The sequence below is a fragment of the Coregonus lavaretus genome, assembly GCF_964263955.1.
Source record: "Coregonus lavaretus genome assembly, chromosome: 15".
NCBI lineage: Eukaryota > Metazoa > Chordata > Actinopteri > Salmoniformes > Salmonidae > Coregonus > Coregonus lavaretus.
Window position 1 is genome coordinate 43431401 of NC_140002.1, and position 17004 is coordinate 43448404.

The window sequence follows — 17004 nt, forward strand, 5'->3', positions numbered from 1 at the left end:
CAGTTGGTGGAAGGTCAACGTGGTATCCCAGCAGGCTAGCTCCCTTCGGACGTCCTCTCGCAGGCTACACCGGACGCCGTCGATGAGGGCCCGCTCTTTCCACCTGGACCCAGCCGCTAGAGTTCTAAACTCCAGGGCAAAGTCCTGCGCGGTCCTCGTCCCCTGCCTCAGATGGACCAGCCGCCCGCCCGCTTCCCTTCGGATGGGTGATCGAAGACTGCCCGGAAGAGGCGAGCGAACTCCCCGTAGTTGTCCAACGCGTCTCCTCCTTCACGGCAGATCGCGTTGGCCCACTCCAGGGCTTTCCCCGAGAGGCAGGAGACGAGGGCAGACACCTTCTCCCGCTCCGATGGAGCCGGGCTGATGGTGGAAAAATAGAGGTCCAGCTGCAGGAGGAAACCCTGGCAGCGGGCCGCTGTCCTGTCATATTCCCGCGGTCGAGATAGGTGAATACCTCTGGGCGCTGGGGTGTGGGTGGCTGGATCCGGTCGCTCTGCTGGTTCCGAAGGGTCGGTTCCTCTCCTCTCCAGGTGCTGGATGGCCTGGAGAACCCGAGCCATCGCTTCGCCCAAGCTGGCTAACATATTGGAATGCTCCCGGACCCGCTCAACGATTCCAGGCATATTCACCACTTCTGCTGACTCCATGCTGTTGGGTGTGTGATTCTGTAGCGGGTGATTTGGACGGAGTCATACGCAGGAGGGTAAATCACAGAATAAATGGTTTATTTGGCAAATACAGCGGTACGCAGCAATGCGTAAAACACTACAGTGCAGTATAACAGCGCACTGGAGAAAACAAAGCACATGGGTGAATATCCCAGCGATACAATAAAATAAAGCTCCACCGAGCTATCGTCACCTCCACATGAAAACAATCACACACAAAGACATGGGGGGCAGTGGGAATACTTATACAGGTACTGATGAGGGGATATGAACCAGGTGTATGTAAAAACAAGACAAAACAAATGGAATGATGAGATGAGGAGTGGCAGTGGCTAGAAGGCCGGTGACGAAGAACGCCAAAGACTGTTCGAACAAGGAGAGGAGGCAGCTTCGGAGGAAGTCGTGACACTACCTTAGGGGATGGAAGCTGCATTAGATAAGAACAGAGAACGAATACAGGCAAAGAGAATGAGAGCGTAAGACGATCTGCAGAATATTTAGGTTGGTGCCTGTAGTTAAAAGCAGAGACATTAATTAAACTTGTTTGTGTACCATATATCAAGTACTAATTTGTGTGCTTCATCATACTTAGCAATATTAAAAGGGAGCTGAGAAGGCTCATTAAAGATCAAACATTTTTATTTTAAAGGTTCTTACAAAATATAGTTTGTAATTATTGTGTTTATTATGGGACCTACATTGCAGACCAATTTACTGTGCTGCATGAATTTGTTTTACATGAGTTAAAGGGCTCAAAGTATGGCTTATTAACAACTACTAGCTAATTAAAGGCAACAAGCTGATGAGAATGAATGGCAACTTCTGAATACCTCACAAACGTTATGTGGCCTCCATACACATAAATTCAGCTTTAAAATGTTTAGGCCTAAATCCTGTTTTGCTCAAGTTATTTTTTAGAGCATGGCTCCCTTTTATCACAACCAAAATACTTTGGATATACATTTAGCGATAAATTTCCATGTTTGAACTTTCAGAACAATAATCACTTTTTAAACAATGTTTTAATGTCTGCTGTGGTCACTCTTTTGTGTCAGTTTTGTTTTTGCTGGTTCCTTGGGTCCATCCAAAGCATATCGGATTGCTGTGTGAAGATTGTGGTGAGTGCCAGTAAATATAGTCTGATGGTAATTTGACAGAACATTAGAATCACTTTATTTATTTTTGGTTGAAGTACTGCTTTTTGTACGTTTGTGTTAAATAATATTTTATTAGAAAGAGTGTGGTACCAGACCGCGAAGATTAGAATAATAAAATGTGGTAGTTGCTTGGAATTTCCTCACGGTGGCAGAAAAGCTCAAGACAAGCTCGAAGTGCGTCTCGTGAGTGTTCAGCATCCTTTCGCGCGGTCGTCCGTTTTTCGAAGGGAACGCCATACGATTTTAAAAACTGACATTTTTAGAAAGGTGCAACATTTTGGAATAGTAAATGTAACCCAGAAATCAATTGTTATTCAAATTAAGTGAAAACAAAATCTAAATTTACAACGTAAGTATGTTTTGCATTTGTGTGTATAGCCCTAATTATAGACAATGTAGGCCTATTGCCAGATAACTAATTTGTTTGGCCTACTGCTGTACAAATCGTTGAGGAAATTAATGTATAGCCTACATTTTAGAAAAACGATATTATTAGTCCTATAATTTATATTGAAATGTAGCAGTCATTGGTGACTATTTCCCCCCCAAAATTGTGAGGACACTAATAACACTAATCGTGTAGCCTAGCCTACGGTCAAAGTAGCACGTGGTCCAAGAAGTTCGCTTAATGGTAGTTTTCTGTCACTTCTCCGACTTAATTATTTCATAAACGTGGTCTCTTATTAGGCATTAGGTTAGGCATTGGGATATGCATACATCCGTCTCTCCTCATCTCTCGATTCCAAAAACAGGCCTTGTTGAGAGTGAATTGCCTAATCTTTTTTTCTGTGCCATGATAATGAACATCTGGCAACAAGGTGCTCAAATTGAAAGAGAAAATAAAATGAGGAAGAAAAAACAGCTCAATAAAACTTATGCCCCTTATTTTTTATGACTTTAATATTGAGCCGTTCTATTTGAATATAGCCTATAGCGCTTCATATTCATCAAATAAAAACGGATCTCATGATGAAGTACAGTTAAACTGTGGTATAGTATAGACCGGTGCATTTCCTTTTATCAAACAATTATTTTGCTTAATTAAAACTCATGCTTTGATGTCGAGGTAAAGGGTTTAATCAGTCTGCTGATGAGGTTAAATGGTTTGTTTGCGAATTCAATTGTAGGGCTATCAAGATGGTTTGGTTACCTTATGCACATAGTATGCATACTTGGTAAATGTAATAAAGAGCAACATAATTGTTGAAAAATATTTTACAGTCTGAAAGAGGTTGATTAAAAATCATTCACAGATTAAAGCATTTTCCATCCCTTTATCTGATACTGCAATGAGAGGTGCTTGTGACTGTATTTATTAAAACCACTTAATCGTAGACTATGTTAATGTGGCCGGCTGTTCTCAATTGAAGACGTTTCAAATCAAGGCTTTTCAGATGCAACTGTGTTTCTGATATACTGTAGGTGAACAGCAGCCTTCCAGTGCATTTCCACGTAACACGATCATTCGGATAGCCACGCTAGCTTCGCCCTCATGTGGGTGCTAGCAAGCAGGCTAGGTAGTGGTAGGTATCAACAGCCAATCGAGTTGGGGATGGAAGCTATAGTGAGCTTCCATTGGTCAATAGCGTCGCAAATATCGCAGAGTATTTTAATAAAGTTCTGCTTTCCTCAACTTTGGTCCCACCCTGTTCTGCTCCCTCGTCCATGCTCTCATCGGCCAATGGTCTCTCCGTCCACTTCACTTCCATCCATTGCAAATGAATGGGGCTCCGTTCTTTCATCGCCCCCATTGTGTTGTGTGGAAATGCACTGTTAGTTTTGGAGAAGTTGGGAGGGATCTGCTACCTGTGCCCTTTGAAAATTAGCCCACTTTGACAACAAAATAACATCCAAATTGAGGTTGCAATATTCCCAAAAGTATATATTGAACTGTAGCCTATATAAAAGCTTACCATAGAATCGTCCATAAAATATGTCTACGTTAGGTGGTTGTTTCTTTTTCCTGTGGCAAATTTACAGATTACATTAATCTTACTTTATTTGTGAACTCAAGTCAATTGTAGCATATTAGTTGGATAACTGAATTATTCTTTCGGCAGCTCCAACACTTTCCCCCCAGATTCCCACATTGGTATGCAGCTTCACCATCCCCTCGGCGAGGGAAGTGTGATTGAATTGCATGGGGCCGCGGTGTGATGCTGTGTATTTGCCTAAAAGCCATACCCGACGCAAGCATCATGGTACATTCTCGTGTTCCCTTCCCCCTTATCTAATGGATAGTGAAACACACCAAGACTCAATTCTTTTAATGAAAATACTGCATTTATTAATTTTATTTTGTGGCGTGTCATTGTAATTCAAGAGATGTTTTTAATCTTCAGATTGCCTCCGTACAACAAGCCATCTAAAAAATATTTGGCAACAGCCCATATTTTTCTCTCAGTCAACTGCTCCCTTTATTGAATAGGCCTACGGTTGTCAGATGCGAGCATTAAAGGGCCTTCTTCACGTGAATAAAGTATACTGTTTAGAATAGGAAGGAGAGCATTTGAAGACACATCATTAAGTTGCCTTTAGTCGCAATATAGCTTTTCTTTAATTATAGATGTATACATTTTAGGCTGGTAAACCTACACTCCAACCTTGTTCAACATTATGATACACAGCTTGTAAAAGGAAAAAAAAATGGAGCACACTTGATTTGAAGCAATTAACCTCTCTTGGCTATATAGGCAGTTCATCTCCCATAGTGAAAAATAAACACCTCAAAATCACTGCATCTGTGGGCCCCATGTCTGATCATTAATCACTGATAATGACAATATTTTGACTTATAGGCAGAGCATGGATGTCCAGTAGCGTTCCTATTCTCAGTCCAGAGGTCTTGTATTCCTAAAGAAACTCAGAGTGAATTTTACAGGTGAAATGTGAGATTGTTACACTAATAATTATATTGGATATGATAGGCCTAATTGAACCATGCAGGTTGACTTGAGCCTAAAGGGTGCTGTGGAGAGAGCGTAGCCTGACCAGCATTCCAACTCTCTCTCTGCTCAGAATCACTCTAGATAGTGGTCTTTCTAGCACTCTGCATTATTTCCCCTTTGACATCAGAGCCACTAGAACCACTCCATGCTCTACAATGGAGGGGAATTAATAATTTAGAAAACAAACATCTCTTAGCCAAAGTGAAAACCTGTATTTCCTCCTCAGAAGTAGACAAAATGACAGTGAGGGGTTGTATTGTATTTGAGTTTTATTCATTGCATAAATAGAAAAGGGAAATATTGCTGAAAGAAAAAAAGTGTGGCATAAAAAGAACACTTGGTTTTCGATGGTACGGCAGAACGTTTAAAAAAAGTTTTTAAAACAGGTTTTCCCATGCATTCATAGTTCTGGGGGTGGTTTGTTTGTTTTTGATGGTGTCACAGGCAGTGAAGAGAATGAATTGTACCTATATTAAAAATACATTCTTTACAAAACAAAAGGATGTTTTTAGGCAGCTTTTTTTGAATTATTCACATCCACAACACACATTCAAGCGCGTGCACACACACACAAACACACATACACAAACACACACACACACACACACACACACACACACACACACACACACACACACACACACACACACAAACACACACACTATAATCCCAGGCACAGTTCACTGAGCTGACATTCTCACAGCTATCCCCTCCCTCTCTCTGTCTTCTCACACATACCCACTGAGTGTTCTGTATTTATATCACATTCAATGTATTCATTCATTTTACAATAATAGCTGTAGCTTGCAGTACCCGTGTTTGCCCATTTCGGGAAACGTAGTTCGCTTGGCCTTTTCTCAAAGACTGTACAAATAACTTATTTAAGGCAAATTCATCATTGCCAACACAATTTAGCAGCCTTTCAATGTGCACTGGTGACATGTGTTCATATTGCTTTTATCCTGTCCACAACTCTTTGCTGAACAGACACTTTCCCTCTCTCGCTAGTGAATTTTTTAACAGACGCCAGTTGTGTTCTCCTTTACAAATGTGTGGTTTAACAGCATTGTATGTGGGCATTTCCACGGTCGCAGAATGATTCTTAGACTTTTCTCTTTAAAATGTATGTCAAACAACAACCTATGATTGCAAAGTTAAACAAGGACTACTTTTAATAGTTCCCACAGAAAATGTAACTAAGACAAATATACTTGAAGAACAGTGCAGTGCAAAGTTTGCTAACAGAATGACGGTTTGTGCTGTTGCTGCCGTCATTGTGTTATGAAACTTTGCATCCGCACTGTTCTTCAAGTAAATGTGTTTTTGTAAAATGTTCAGTGGAAATTGTTAAAAGTCGTCCTTGTGCATAGAGTTGTATGTTTTTTAAAACTTTGCAATCATTGGTTTTTGTTTGACAGGTACATTTTAAAGTGAAAGATCTGAGTCTCAGCATCATTCTGTTTTCATGGACTTGCCCATGTACAAAATAAATTAGGTGAAGCACTAAGGCCAGAGAAATGAACAATTAAGCTGAAGCCACTTCGATTTTAGAGAAAGAAGTGTGCAGCTAGACAGACATAGAGACACAAGCGTCAATAGTACCGTAAAAAGATACATTCACATTTGTTCTGAGAATAAAATAAAACAACGATGTCATCATGTATCTTACATTGTATTTTAGGAAAGTTACCATTAATTTGCTGCACTTGCCCTACATAAAATAACCATTGCACTATCCAAGCAGACATCAAGCAGACAGTGTTGACAATGTTGAAATACATGATTACACAGAAAATACATGTAATATACTGTACATATAATGAAAACACAAATGTACTTGTTCTATATCCACTCAGGAGGAAGATCAGCATGGTGAGGATGTGAGCATTTCCAGAGCCACGCTAGAGCCTGTGGACTAGGCTGTGGAGAGCAGGGTATCATGGGTAATTAGCAGAGATAACAAAGGAGCAGGTCAGTGAGCCATGGTGTAATGTGTTGTTGGGTCTGGGACAGGCATGTGCCCCACAGTCCTATCCATTATTAATGGATGACCTTTGCAGATATTTAGTGGTTGCCGAGCAAAATTAACGTCTCCGCTCATTTGTTGTTGTCGTTTCCCCCAAAATGATTGAGCTGGCTGAGAAAGTTGGAATATAAATGTTTTCATGAGAGCCTTTATCTAAAGGAAAGAAAAGTATAACTAAACGTGTTGTTTTACTCCCTGGATTTGTCACTCGTGCTGGCACTGTGCAATAGGACAATAGTGTAGCCTACAGGTGAAGGCAATAGCTAAATAAACTCCAGTTCGTTGGCCCTGCCTAGCGACTACTCTGTTATTGTTGTTGTTGATGTTGTTGTGTTGTTTATGGAGAGTAAATGATTCTGGCTGTATAAACAAATTGTTCATAGCTACGGATTGTCTCCAGAACTGGCCAGACACCATTTGCTCACACCCACTTCAAAAGCCTAAAAAAAGGCTCCCTCCACGTGGCTTCCTACAGAGTCTTGTTAAGGAAATGTGTACAGTAAAATGGCACTTCAAAGGGGCACCACTGCTGACTGTCTTGAAAGCGGCAGGATTGTTTAGAGTTTTACTGCCCTGTTGTAGGTTATTAATCCTCAGCGCACCTCACTAAATCTTAATTAGTCTGATGATAAAAAAAAGAAGAAAAAGCTCAACAAGATCAGAAGGGGCACTCTCATCAAGAAACCTGCCAAAATATTCCCTGTTAAATGCTCATGCAGTGTAGTTTAGCACTCTTTTATTTACCAGCTACACTTGGACTTCTGTGTGATACAGCTCTACTATAGAGGCTGCTGAGGGAAGGACGGCTCATAATAATGGCTGGAATGGAGTAAATGGAATGGTATGAAGTACATTTTTTATGTGTTATATACCATTCCATTTACTCCACTCCAGCCATTACTATGAGCTGTCCTCCCCAATTAAGTTGCCACCAACCTCCTGCGATGAAAATAGATTCACCTTGATTTCCACTCTCCAACCAGGACAGAATATTTAAATCCCTGCTTTTTGACTAATGACCATGTATAACGCTAAAACTGTAACATTTGACATCAGTCACTTCTTTTACTCCTGGCATGCCCTTTTAAATCCACTATCTTCTTCTGTTATTTAGAAGAAGGAAGTCCTCTGAATAAAGTAGGGCTAATATTTTGTCATGGGTTTGGTCCTGTGCTACAAATAGAAGGAGACAGAGGCACTTATTTGAGGCACAGCATCTGCTCCTCCTCGTCATCAAATGCTTGTTTTGGAAAGCCCCACCCACCCACTCCCATACTCCAGTCAAACGGATGGTGTGGACTTAGCCTGGAATATGTACACCTCCTCAAATGGCCTAAAGATAACATGCCATTGCATAGGGTGCCTTGCACTGTTTCCTGGAGCACCGGTCACAAAGATGAAGACTGAGCTCACCCAAGTTGTAATATCGTCCAAGAATCAGAAATAGAGATGGATGTGCCATTCAACCATCATCATCATTCCATGCTCATGTCCCATAGGAGAGAGGATGATGAGGAAATTAGTAGCAGTGCTGTTACCTTTGACAGAACACCAACTGTCCCCTGCTACTTTGCTGCTGGTTCTCTCAAGGGACAGCTGTCACATGTCCTTCTCTCAGATATCATGTTGTTTACTGAAGATTTTCCCCCTTCAAATAACATTCTCTCCAAATATATTTGTATATATTTGGAATGGCTGCACATTAAATCCTCTCATGTGCCTCCGGAGAGGAAGCGTTCTTGGGCCAAATCAGTGCGCTCAACATCATCCTCCTCCTCCCCCATCTCCGTAACATGTATTTTTATACATCTCGTGAGAAAGCTGCTGAGAGCTCTAATGCATTTTCCATGATTAGTTTGATGGCGGGAAAGTCTTTGGAAACAGTCATGCATTGGAGTCGATCAGGAAGGTGTATTGGAGTTCATGTAAATGAAACGGTGGGCTAATGCTTTGTCTGTGTCATTAGCAAGCAAAATATATGGCTCCAGAGCAATTATCAAGGAACCATATTGTTTCTTATCATTTTGTTGTTTAGTAAACCCCAAATGTAGATTAACTGTTGTGAGACCTTCCTGTCTGATAGACCTTACAGCAGATCAATGGTGCAAAGCAGAGTATGGGAAATGATTTGGGACCATCTTTGTCCGTTTCTAAAGTCCCTTGACGTTAAACAAATAATATTTGAACTGTACAGCTCGTCACAGTCATTAGTTAGGGGACCTGGAGGGGTCCTCAGCCAAGTTGTGGTGGGGCGACGGCCGGGCGTGGCAGACGCTGTCCACCGCTCCTCAGGGACAGATGGCAGATAGGCGTTAATGCGCTGCTGAAACACTGCCTGACAGCCCTGGCATATGCCACCTGCTAATTATGGGGGTTCCCACCCCCCCTGCTGTTTACTCATCACTCATTGACTTCTGTATGTTCTGTGGACATGCCATCGCATGTTTTCATCTCCGAGATCACAGGACAGAGCAATGAGATCAGAACCTTGCTCATACCCCCTGTCCTCCTTTCATTTGACTCTGAAGGGACGGAGGGAGAGAGGGAGGTTGTGGTTAGGTGGTCCAAATTGGGTTGTCTCCTCCGCATTGTACACGTTGTAGTTGACGGCCGCTCGCTCTTGGTCCTGCAAACTGAGGAGTCTCAATGAGCGCTGAGGAAGGCAGAGGGAGAGTTCCAATAGCAGGGATGAGGAGCGGCCATGGGCCTCTGTGGCCATCCTACCTGGGGCCTGTTCCACTGGGCAAGCAGCCTTCTCAGGAGCTGATCAATAATAGATGAAGTCTGTCAGGGCCTGTCTGCCAGACTCACAGCATCAGCAGATGGGGGGGGGGGGGGGGGGGGAGCACAATGCTGGGTTGTCGGGGAGACATATGTTCAGACGCCAACCCCCATTCCACATCCAGAGTGGGACCCACCATCAAGCTGCCTCCCCATGTTGCTCCCTCACTAAGTAGGGAGAGACTGAAATTCCACCACTGATCAAATAGGAGCTAATGTATTCCAATGCATGATCCAAATATTCCTCTTTCATCATCATCCCTCAATAAGTTTAAGCGAAGACCGGGGGTCAGCCTGATGAACCAAACTACTCAGTAATCTCCTCCATATAGCCTCACTCTCACACACTCATATGCATACACACATTTAAACAAAACAAATACTTTTTTTGTGTGTGTGATTACCTGATCAATTAATTTATATATTTATAATTAGTAGGTTTTGTTATCTGTTTTAACAAACCTTTTTTAATTTTTGTACTTATGTATTGTATATTGTTTTGTTGTGGTGTGGTTTTCATATAAGGCCTTGGGCTTCCAACCACACCTGCACACCTTTTTTATATCTATTTTTAATCTGTATTGTTGTTTATCACTTGTTTTCTTTGGTACAAATACATTTAACTTAACCTAAAACAATGTTTTAATTGATCTTGCACAGCCTCCCTAAATGTAGGGACACTAATCAGTATGGATACAGTAATAATTGAAGGCTGCGATGTGGGTAGGTGATGAGTTTATTACATGACGTGAAGAGGAAGGCAACACTGCAAGGCTATGTGGGCTTTGCGTGTGAAAGTGTCAGATATCTCCTTGTTGTCCACTGTTTAATCTCTCGAACCAACCAGTTCTTCTCCACAATGAATGCAAACCAATACAATCCATTAATTGTCAGGACTGAATCAGCTCTGCGAAACGTGTGGGCTGGGCAGGATTAGTGTTTTCTTTGGCACTATATTTGTAATGATGTCACATCTCATGTTTTGTTTGTTTGTTTATTTGTCAAAAAAAAAAAAAAAAAACGTTTTTTGTCATTTAGCAGACGCTCCAGAGCGACTTACAGGAGCAATTAGGGTTAAGTGCCTTGCTCAAGGGCACATCGACAGATTTTTCACCTAGTCGGCTCGGGGATTAGAACCAGCGACCTTTCGGTTACTGGCACAACGCTCTTAACCACTAAGCTACCTGCCGCCCTGTTCCGTAGTTGATTGTGATTTCGTCTGATGATGCAATCATGCAAATCAGTTTCTATTTGTAAAATAACTTTGGGTTTTACTACATGTCGAAGGGCTAAAGTCACGGTCTCCCACCGAATTGACTGACAGACAGACAGGCTGACAGAAAGACAGACAGACAGCTCTCTCCTCGTAATGATCATACTTCCTGCCAAAAAATCCTCGCCTGGAAGAAAAAGTTGCAGGATGTCTGGAAAGACGTTTAGAGAAAGCGGGAGAGGTCCACAGAGACAAAAGATAGACAAACTGTGGTGAACCTGTTAACATCATTCTGAATACACACACTTACAGTAGCTACGTACCTGAACCATATAGCATGGTGGTCAATGTTGAATCCTCATCAGTTACCCACTCTGAGGTATACAATGTGCGGATGATATCAAGAAAACAAGTGTAGTCCATAACCAAGGTGTTTAGATAGGACAGCTAGCACTGGCTAAATCTCAAGGGTCTTTCTTTCTCATAGACTGTAGCGCTGACTCTCTCCTAGTAAGAACACTCCAGGCAGGATATCCAGCCAGGCCTTAGAGGAGTGAACAGAGCTGAGAGAGGAAAGCCCTCTCTTCTCCAGAGCTGCTGACCAGAGTGTTATCGACTGCAGACATCACCGCCGGGCCAGCAGGCTAGTTTAAACCATTCCCATTTACTGAATGGCAGAGCAGAAATAAATACATGTGTTAATATGGCGGGATGGCTGGTTGGGGAGTGTTGGTGCTGTTTGGTTTTGTGGTGATGATGCCATTTATCACAGGGTGACAGCCGCATGCAATGCAGTGGGAACCAGGGGCCGCTCCAGCACACTGTCCCGCCATATCAGCTCTTTGTGAGAATGTATAAAAGAGAAGTGCAGGCCAAGTGGTTCCTCACGCTCCCAGATCACTCCAGAGTACAGAGATCTACACACACGTATGCACACATACACTATAAAACCCAAATAAAATGTACAACATAAACTGGCGAAGATAAATATTTTGCTTGGACACATCATACACACACACGCTGACTATAACAAGAAGGCAACATCATACATAGATGTACTGTCATAGGCCCATGTTGAGAGCGTAATCTTTATTTTTGCAAGCAAAGGTAAAAAAGTGAGAAAGGTCAAACTCTTCTCCCCTGTCTCTTTTCCAACTATGTGTGTAAAGGTGTGTGTGCATGTGTGTTCTCTGGCAAATAGTAGGCCTACAGTGTGTGATTTATGCTTTTGAGAGCAGCGAGATGCGACTTGACATTTTCCTGCTGTGGTGTAGCCCAATTCTGGCTCCATGCTTCATTACATGGCGTTCCCCATACGAGGGCCGACCCAGTAAAAATAACCTGGACTGGTTCAAATTGGAAAAAAGTGAACATTAGCACATTTCAGGTGCCCTTTGCCATTCTCGACCTCAGCTCTCATAACTGAAACTTTAATTCAGTCATTCTCAACACACAACATGTACAGGCAAAGACACACACAAAATAATTACCTAAACACGTAACAATTTTACAAATTTAGATCCAACTATTTTGACAGTCTCTAATGTGCAAGAACCATTTCTATCAACAGCGTTATGATAATGCATCACTCTCCCGTTTGTAGTTTAGATCTAATCTGTAAATCATTAACGTGGGGATGTTTGCCTGCTCCAAATGGATAAACAAACTACAGTAAACAGTTCCTCCATTACCTCATCTACTCACTTCTTAGAGGGGGGGAGAAGTAACTAGAGAGGAAACATTTCTAGACTGCTTTCTCTTCAAAACCCACACCCAGACACCTATTATTCACTATTCCGTCTAGTAATGAAATTTACTGCCTGTTTTTTAATGGTGCCTGAAGGTAATCGTTAGTTACAAAGACACCCTGTAGACAGGGCCTTCAGTGGGCTGCTTTTCAAAGCTTTATCTGCTTGTGTTTATTTATCAGTCAGTTTCAAAGTTAAATGGCCTCAATTTAGTGCCAAAAAGGTTTTCAATGGCATGACAAAAACAACGGGTGGTTTGGTATTGTTTTACCTTTATGTCTATAGTTTGTGTGTGTGTGTGTGTGTGTGTGTAAATGTCTGTTGGTTTGTGTGTGTGAGCAGAAAATATAAGGATCACATTACATTGTAGGTGTGGGAAAACAATCCACCCTAATCCACCCGCTGCAAATATCGCACCACAAACCAGCCACAGACACTGGTGCTGAATTGTTGTACAGTCTCTGAATGGTGAAGTCTCATGGGACTTATTTCTCCCCAGCAATGACTGAAGACCACCTGATCCCTCCTCCGCCCCACAGGTCCACACCAGACCAGCAGGGAGACAGCTGAGACAGCTGTGGTGTGGCGCTGGCTGGTTGGTGGATATAACACGTGCCAATGCATCCAATTAGACCATTTCCTCTTGCCAAAGTCCATCTCTCGCATTCCACTATGAACCATTATCTCATGGTGGAGACTGGGTAGGCATGGCACTAATGGGAGGAGAATTAGTGAGGCAAAACATGTTCTTGATCATTATTTAGGCGTGTTTTAATTTGTTTTGAGGACTGATAGAGCGTGATTGACAAGTGATATAATTCAATTGAAATTCCAATGCTGCCTCTGCCATAATTCCAATCTAATTTCAAAGCTTGTCAATTAGGCTGGGATTTTGGTCAACAATAAGGTAGATATGACCCACTGGGCACAAACCGGTTGAATTAACGTTGTTTCAATGTACACTGAACAATAAATATATAAAAGTGTTGGTCCCATGTTTCATGAGCTGAAATAAAAGATCCCTGAAATTTTCCATACGCACAAAAAGCTTATTTCTCTCAAATGTTGTACACAAATGTGTTTACATCCCGGTTAGTGAGCATTTCTCCTTTGCCAAGACAATCCATCCACCTGACATGTGTGGCATATCAAGAAGCTGATTAAACAGCATGATCATTAGACAGGTGCACCTTGTGCTGGGGACCATAAAAGGCCACTAAAATGTGCAGTTTTGTCACACAACACAATGCCACATATGTTTCAAGTTTTAAGGGAGCGTGCAATTGGCATGCTGACTGCAGGAATGTCCACCAGAGCTGTTGCCAGAGAATTGAATGTTCATTTCTCTACCATAAGCCACCTCCAACGTTGTTTTAGAGAATTTGGCGGTACGTCCAACCGGCCTCACAACCACAGACCACGTGTAAATACGCGAGCCCAGGACCTCCACATCCGGCCACTTCACCTGCGGGATCGGCTGAGACCAGCCACCTGGACAGCTGATAAAATTGTGGGTTTACACAACCGAATAATTTCTGTCAGAAACCGTCTCAGGGAAGCTCATCTACATGCTCGCCGTCCTCACCAGGTTCTTGACCTGACTACAGTTCGGCATCGTAACAGAGTTCAGTGGGCAAATGCTTACCTTCGATGGCCACCGGCATGCTGAAGAAGTGTGCTCTTCACGGATGAATCCCGGTTTCAACTGTATCAGGCAGATGGCTGACAGCGTGTATGGCATTGTGTGGGCGAGTGCTTTGCTGATGTCAATGTTGTGAACAGAGTGCCTCATGGTGGCGTGGGGTTATGGTATGGGCAGGCATAAACTATGGACAATGAACACAATTGCATTTTATTGATGGCAATTTGAATGCACAAAGATACTGTGACGAGATCCTGAGGCCCATTGTCGTGCCATTCATCCACCACCATCACCTCATGTTTCAGCATGATAATGCACGGCCCCATGCCTCAAGGATCTGTACACAATTCCTGTAAGCTGAAAATGTCCCAGTTCTTCCATGGCCTACATACTCACCAGACATGTCACCCATTGAGTATGTATGACAGCGTGTTCCATTTCCCGCCAATATCCAGCAACTTCACACAGCCATTGAAGAGAAGTGGGACAACATTCCACAGGCCACAATCAACAGCCAGATCAACTCTATGCGAAGGAGATGTGTCACGCTGCATAAAGCAAATGGTGGTCACACCAGATACTGACTCGTTTTCTGATCCATGCCCCTACCTTGTTTTTAAGGTATATTTGACCAACAGATGCATATCTGTATTCACAGTCATGTAAAATCCATAGATTAGGGCCTAATGAATTTATTTCAATTGACTGATTTCCTTATATGAACTGTAACTCAGTAACATATTTGAAATTGTTGCATGTTGCGTTTATATTTTTGTTCAGTGTAATTTGTCAAGGTATTGTGACGTGGAATCTATGCAGAAAATACATTGGATTTGCAAAAAAGTAATCAACTGTTGTTTTGGGGGTGACATTTCAACCACAGGATTATGTTTTCATGCTAACCAATTTTCAACATACAGAAACCTTGTATAAAATATGTTTAATTTGTACCTTTTGTGACGACCCTCCCACTCTGTCTGCCGAATTCTCTCTTTGTTCTTCTTTTCCTTAATAGGATGTCGGTGGGCGGAGAGAAATGGGACAAACCTGGGTTTCGGGTGTGTCCCAGGGATAAATATACCTTTCCCCCATTCATTGTGGAAACTCTCCATGCAGACACACTGCATTTTTGGTTGTGGCATTTTGTGACTTGTTTTTTTTGGTACCTCTCAACACCCCTCACTATCACCATCTATTCATGCAACCACTCACTTACACTACTGATTACTGACTACACACACCATTGTTAATTGTATCTAGTTTACTTTAGTTAATACATATATTTTTTATTATTCCTTGATCTCCGCATTCTCCCTCTTTTGTTATGGGCTACGAGCCGGTTCGTGACACTTTTGAAACATCAGATCTTCAATGTTATATCCACTATCATAACAAAAAAAATGATAGGCTGGGCAGCACCTCCTACTGGAGAGTTGATCTATCTACAGCTATCACTTTGGTCTCCCATCCAAGGTTTTAACCAAGCCCAGCTTTGATATTTGTCACTGACTACTACCAATGTGCTATTGTGAGAATGATTATTGAGAGATCTCTTAATAACTAAATAGATTCACTGTCGCTATCGAAGTCATTCCAAAGAGAAGGTTTATCAGAGCAAATGAAACGTAACCATACTTTATGTCCTATATCATCAATGATACTATTTAGGCTTATATACTATAGCATTTGCAAAGTCATCAACAGCTATTGTTTCAGTTCAATCCAGTGTTCAACTAAAAATAGATAATACATATAGGGCTAGGGTTTCAAGCTTTAGTTGATTTCAAATGTGATTTTCAAGTTAATAATGTTGGATTCACGTCTCCATCTCAACCAAAAATGTAACTTAAAGAATAGGATCAAATCAAACGTAATTAAAATCCTTATCGTCTAAGTATCACGGAAGATACACGTTCAAATTTAAAGGTAATTTCCGATTAAGCCGACATATGCAGCGTTTACCGTGAATGCAGTCTCCGCAACCGCGGGAACATTTCCTTTAATTGTCAGTCGCGCTATAAAGCGGATTTTCTGTGCTACGAATTGAATAGAGCCTTAAGTCAGTTGCACAAAATATAAATCTCCTTCAAATGTTTTGGTTGCGTTGACAAACACAATTCAATATCACTTTTGCAATACAGTACATAGCCTAATAACTTCTCGACAAGTTAACAATTTATGTTGGATTCACGTCTCCAACTAAACCAAAAATAAAAGTTCAACAATAGGACTAAGCCAGTGTCTCAGGTGAAACTATCCAAGCATTAGATCTTCTTTAAATGTCAACCAAACACAATTCAATGACTTTTGTAAAACAGTTAAGGCTCTTACAAACTAATGTAACAGTATTTATTCAACCTTAAAATTATTAATACTTCCATGGTCACATTTTGAGTGTACTGTAACTACATGTATTTTGTAATCATAGAAAGTGTGCATGTTCAAGATAGCATGCAAAGTCTGTGGAGATCTTCACGACTGCTAGAATCTTGAACAGCATTGATCACTTGCACTTTTGTATGTTTAATGTAATTTCAACTGCAATCCAGGTCATTTGGTTGGGCTATTAGATGAAGCACAGTGATAACACATTACATTGTATAAATACAAAATATCGGACATTGTATTCCCATGGTTTAAAGCATAGTGAAAACACATTGGGAATTCAACAAACTTCTGGCTGTCTATTTGAGTGGGAATAAAGGTTGAAATATCATTGATCAACGTCTCAACCAAAACTATTACCCACATTTCCATGTGAATTCCCATTTCATCAGTCGCTGCTGCTGACAACTTTGGTCCATACACTGTATCTCAGCTA